At 39.1% G+C, this 6,238-nt stretch overlaps 1 protein-coding gene across 1 annotated transcript in view; it reads right to left on the minus strand.

Annotated features, from left to right (window-relative positions):
• dyl (transmembrane protein dusky-like) overlaps positions 1-5,718 on the minus strand; it is a 29,576-nt gene extending 23,858 nt beyond the window's left edge. The window contains exon 1 of the mRNA XM_022060218.2: positions 5,514-5,718. The gene's annotated coding sequence lies outside the window, so the exon portion shown is untranslated. The remainder of the gene's footprint in view (positions 1-5,513) is intronic.
• Positions 5,719-6,238: the final 520 nt, after the last annotated feature.

Here is a 6,238-nt window from a genome sequence, read left to right on the forward strand (position 1 = left end):
CGTTTTAGAGGTACTTCCTGCCTCCATCAACTTAATGACAGTGGCAGAATCCACCTCTGAAACGTCGGTGAACTTCAACCAGACTACACGGCGCTACAACCCCCTAAGACAGCCATCTTCGTCCTCACCGCCCTGGGAACTTGAAATATGTGTGCGACGTTTAGGTACAACTCCATGCATTCTTAACCTCGAAACCAAGTGTTTTGAGGGTACACAGGCCGTTTTCACATAACAAAACCCCGTAAAACAAGAACGCTCGTAGAATTTTTTAGTGCGCGCAATTTTAGTCGGTCTGCGCGGCAGCTTCTACCGTGGCCGCGGATAGGCTACTGATGCTCCTATAATGAAGAATTAAAACCGCGGATATTCCAAAGCGCGTATAACGACAATCACCTGTATATTCTTAGGATTGCAGGCTGGGTGAACCTCAAAGCCGGTCTGAAGGAATGTAATGTCTTTGACGTATCCCTTAATTGCATAATTTTCAAGCTCAAATCTAATGAAAATTGGTTTACGAGTTACAAACATAGTGTGTCTTTCTCTCTCTTTCACCTACTTTCTGCTATGGAATAAGGAAAGTAGGATAACATATGAAATGAGAGGTAGTAACGAGCAGAAAAAGTCTGTCGCAATTGACATCGTTCATTAGCCACGTCCATTACGAAGACACGAACGGACGACAACGGAGAACCGGAAGGGACGATCCACAGCCACGAGGCTGACCGACCTTACGCCTCCTGGGCAACGAGGATACAGCTCGACACCTCAAATCCTTGTGACGTCATTCGGGCGCAGTTATTTTCTGAGCTACTAAACAGAAAAATCAGATCTAAAGGAATTTAATGTGTCTGAGGACTCTTTAGCGTGAAGGTATACTGAACATCTGTAGCTGATAGACTTTCGTCAAATAACCAATCAGTAATTAAGGAACACATTCGACTTCTGGGTTGTTGAAATGTAGTCATCAAACCTGATGACTACATTTCAACAACCCAGAAGTCGAATGTGTTGAAATGTAGTCATCAAACCTGATGACTACATTTCAACACATTCGACTTCAACCTGATGATAGAGGCAGCAAGCACCTCTTCTACCAGACTACACGGCGCAAAACCCAGAATACAGCAATTTTAAAACAATTCATAATCACCATACTATCTTTATGTTAGGCACAGTCACTGCCGTGGTATAAACACTCGGATTTTTTGATCTGGTCATCGTATTACAGTCCATTTTAAAATGTAATTAACAGCAGCTAATTCTACGTACACATAACGGGTTATATTTTGTAAGGAGTCAGGTAGTGTATAGTTTCAATCAGTTGAATTCATTTACCCGAATTTTCAATTGCCCATGCATTTAGTGAGACGTTTTGAATGACATATAGGCATCGTCATTCTTTTTAACAAAACAATCACGAACGCAATTCGTGAGTTAAGGAAAACAGCTTGTTACATTGTAATAGGTAAAAAAGAATAATGATAATATTATGAAGGAAATAAGATCATAAACACATTTTTGAAGGGTATCTTAAGTAGATTCTTACTCGACTCTCATACCAAAATTCTTGCGTTTTTTTTAATAATAGAATCGCACGTCATTTGAACACATAAAACATTTCTATTATTACAGCCTGAAGCTTGTGTTTGAAGGTACGTTCGAGTTACTTGATGTACGTAACGAGATATTAATAAATAATAAGTTGTTTTATCCCTAATTTGTTTGTGAAAATCTGTCTCGTGTCCTGTGGAAAATTTCACAAGCGAGGAAATTCATAATCTGTACAATTTATCCAATATTATGTAACAAGAAATGCAACACGAATTGACTGAGATGTGATCAGGATGTTTCCATCGGAAAATCTCAAGGAAATACTGCCTGTCAGTCCTAGGCACAGATGGGAGGATAATATTAAAGGGGTTATTGTTCCGTGTTACCTGGCCCAAGCTTACCGACATTTCTAAGGTTCTTGTTGCCTCCATCATCAGGAACAATAGTGCAGGCAGTAATTATCTCCCAAAGGTCGGCAAACTTCTACCAGACTACACGCCACTACAACTCAAGACGACTTATGGAAACTCTCGCTAATAAGTATTATGACAACTACGCCAATATTACTCAGTTATATGAAAAGGAACACGTATTATCAACGACACTAACATAGTAACGAGGTTGTCTGTAACTGCGTTGCTAAACGCGTGAAATGTAGGTTAAAGAGTGCGCACGCACGCACCAGGGCACGGTCACGTTAACTGGAGGCGATTAGAAGCGTCTTCTAAGATGGCGGGGGTTTTGGCCACTAAAGAACACCAAGAGTTAGTTTACCTGAGCACGAAGAAAGGTTCTAGTGTCCCAAAGGAAGTTTTTGACTAAAAATTAGGGCAATTTATAATGTCCTAGAAGTTTGTTATTTTAAATCTTAAGCAGCAGACCTATATTAATACTGTTTACGCGTGACTTTCCAGAAATTAAACTTAACACAAATAATATGCCCAAAAATTTCAGTTTATACCAGTTTTAAAAACAATAACTTACGCCAAAATCAAAATATTCAACATGCTTAACAGATTTCATAAAATATCAAGGCTACATATTTTGCAACCGAGTTCCTGGACATTAAAGTTAGTCTTAGTATGCGTAGTGCATATTCCACAGGCGATGCAGTCGACCGTGAGAACATTTTGGAACTATGTACCACTTCTCACAGCGTCATGTTATTTTATGACTTAAGTGGTGAAACACGCGAATACAGTACGTTATATAAAATACATTTTCAATTAAGAAACTTGTGTCCCCTAGCAAATATTCCATCGTTTTTTTCTTCGCAGACATTTAAGATCGAAATAGAACTGTCATTTATTTCAACCATAACATCCACGAAGCGCATAATTTCAAGAATGCGAGAAATACGTACAGGTATTTCAATAAACGACACAATTAACTCAATGAATCAGAGTCCATCAGAAGCCAATATTCTCTCCGGCAGCCCAGATATTCCCAGCTTTTTATGGAAACGAACTTCATTTTCATGTTCGCTAGAATCCGCCACTGGACCCTATCCCGATCCGAATTAACACTTTCACATCGTATTTTCCGAAGATCCAAAATACCACATTAAAATTAAACACATAACAAATGGAAACAATCTTTAATTGATGTATGTTAAACGTCCATATACATAATTTTGACAGGAAAAGATTAAGGAAAAACATTTTGGCTGGAGGACAAAAGAATTTGGTTTAAAAATAGTGGGATGAGGGTTGTAGACTTAATTCATCCGGCTCAGGATGGCTTCCAGTGGTACTGAACCTTCGAGTTCCATAAAATTTTACAAATGTCATGACCAGCTGAGCAACTAACTATTATTATTATTTAGTGTTCTGTCTGACGACAGGTCCATATGAACAGGATCCTTCCATCCTTTTCTCGGACTGGGACCTGTTCATATACGTTCTTGGCAGATGATCCAGAAGTGGTTTGCCATTGCCTTCTTCTGTGTGTGAATGGAGTAATTGTTGGGATGCCACGGAGGAAAACTCCGTGTTGCCTAGACCACGGCCTTGCCCAACACAAGTTATAAATTCGGGCACCGCCGGGAATCGAACCCGGGGCCCCAGGATTACAAGGCCAGCGTTCTAACCGCTAGACCACCTCATCTTATTATTATTTAGTGTTCTGTCTGAGGACAGGTCCATATGAACAGGATCCTTCCATCCTTTTCTCGGACTGGGACCTGTTCATATACGTTCTTGGCAGATGATCCAGAAGTGGTTTGCCATTGCCTTCTTCTGTGTGCGAATGGAGTAATTGTTGGGATGCCACGGAGGAAAACTCCGTGTTGCCTAGACGACGGCCTTGCCCAACACAAGTTATAAATTCGGGCACCGCCGGGAATCGAACCCGAGACCCCAGGATTACAAGGCCAGCGTTCTAACCGCTAGACCACCGTGGCCATCGAGCAACTAACATCTTAAAAAAAAAAAGAACCCTGATTCATGAAGTTCATTAGTTACAATACGTGTCCACAATAGAGCCATTATAGCGCATTTCTTTTCGGCGAAATCTCAAATACACTTCATGTACTCCCTAAGTGCTCACAAGTACCACCTTGAGAACCACGGCTTTAAAATGATGTAGAAAGTTTCGTTTTGTACATGACAGTTGGACTGAATGTTGTGTGTTCAAGGTACGACATTTAATCAAAGCCTGTCACTTGGCGAAACCTGTTACACGAGCAGTTACATTATGGAGACTTTAACACAAGTAAAAGACAGTAGCATATGGGACAACATCAACGCAACGGTTCAGGGAACGGAAGATATTACACGAAGAAGAAATATATTATTTATAATGTAACGGTGCACTATCCCGAGACTAGGCATTCCCCCATTTGATGAACACAAAGTCTTGCAAATGTTCCGAACACTGACCAGATGTGACTTGTGACGAAATTAACCAGTAGAAATGTAAATTACAGCGATTTTAATAAGGAAAAGAGATTCAACACGATTACGTTCATGGCGGTAAAGTGTTCCATTGTATCCGTACCAGGGACTTGCCGAACAAAGTCTTCGCTTTCAGAGATATTTTTAATGATTATATCGTGTGGTCTGTTCCAATTAAGAATTAATTCTGAAATCATTAATACTTTTAGGTAATTTATAAGAAGGAAGCACAACGTAACACATGTGAAAGGGTGGACAACCATTTTCTTCTTATACACGTAACTTCGCCTGCTTGCGTTATATAATCTTATATTCCCACACTTCCAGATTTTAATTTTTATTACAATTAATTTAAATTAGTTACGCGAAAAAGGTACCCAGAATACTCTATCACCGAAAAACGTGATGATACATGACAAAGCCTAGAACAGAAAACGAGACACTTTCGCAATGGTGGACGTGTGGCCCTCTGAAGTCAACGCTGGCCTGAATATTATTTAAAAATTCAGTTCGTACCGCAAAGAAAATCAACTGATTAATGCTGCTTAAGGAAATAATTGTTTACAGTGAGAATAATTCAAAACCCATAAATACAAAATGAAACGTTAACTGACTGTCTAAGCAGGTGGGGCACACCAGTGGGCTTTAGAGGCTTAAACAGCCAAGGTGGCTTTAATTAAACCTACTTAACTCTCGTGGTTCATAATATTCTATACTAAATCTCTGCAGCTGAGAAATCATTGAGTATACCAAAAAAGAAACTACAGTCAAAATGAATATGAACGGTCGATTTTAATCGTAAAAATGTTTGTATCATTTAACGCGATAAATTGATTAATCCATTTTAAGTTCGAATCACATAATTAACTATGAATATATCAGTAGAAAAACCACAAATACGAAAGAAATGGAATTACTACAGCGTCGAATGATCTGACTCCACAAAACTAAGCCACATTAATAAAAAAAAATACGGGTCCATTTCACTCGTTGTAAAAAAATTTCACTAACGTAATAAAACATAAATTAACACAAACATATGAACATCGCTGAAGCACATAACCCTACCGTCTGTAATAAGGTCTCTGATGTTTAATCCTTCCACACACAATTTCTTATAATCTGCCACTTGTATTTATAAACAGAATGTCTGTTCACTGTTCACAACACACACTCTCGTTCGATATAAGTCGATGTATCACTCTTAACGTCTCTTCTGTCGCTGCCGTGTGAGATCCACGGCGCTGGACGTTAAACTAAATGGGGGTCACCACTGAGTTCTTGCCATTTATACCGGCCCGCTTTCTAGTGACGTCACTCAAGTAGTTCAACCAATCCCTTCTACGATCATCAGAACCCAGTTCAGCTTAATATCATTCATACTAGACACCGTATATTTGATTTGTGTTTGGCTGTCTATTGTGAAGACTATTATATTAAAATGTAGTATCACGAAATAACAAAGATTCGTAGAAAGGAATCATTGGGAGCATCTACTCCCCCCTCCCCCCAGGCAAGATATATATATATATATATATATATTACACGAAGAATTTCGAAGAATCATCAGACTGATTTATTTTCATGACATTGTATTTGACGGTTTATTAAACCTCGCTCGTTTTGTCTGTCCACCTGTATGGTTAAGACAATTCACTAACCCCATAAAGCAGTGTCGATCTTGAGAGGATAACAGTCCTTCAACTGGTAAAGAAATTCCCGCCATTTCTGGAACCCGAAGGCTCAATATAGTGTGGAATCTGTTATAAACCAGATTAATCCAATTGAATAAA

This window comes from Zootermopsis nevadensis, unplaced genomic scaffold (genome assembly GCF_977971745.1).
Source record: "Zootermopsis nevadensis isolate Lab colony 2312 unplaced genomic scaffold, Znev_1.0 Znev_ptg000011l, whole genome shotgun sequence".
Taxonomy (NCBI): Eukaryota; Metazoa; Arthropoda; class Insecta; order Blattodea; family Termopsidae; genus Zootermopsis; species Zootermopsis nevadensis.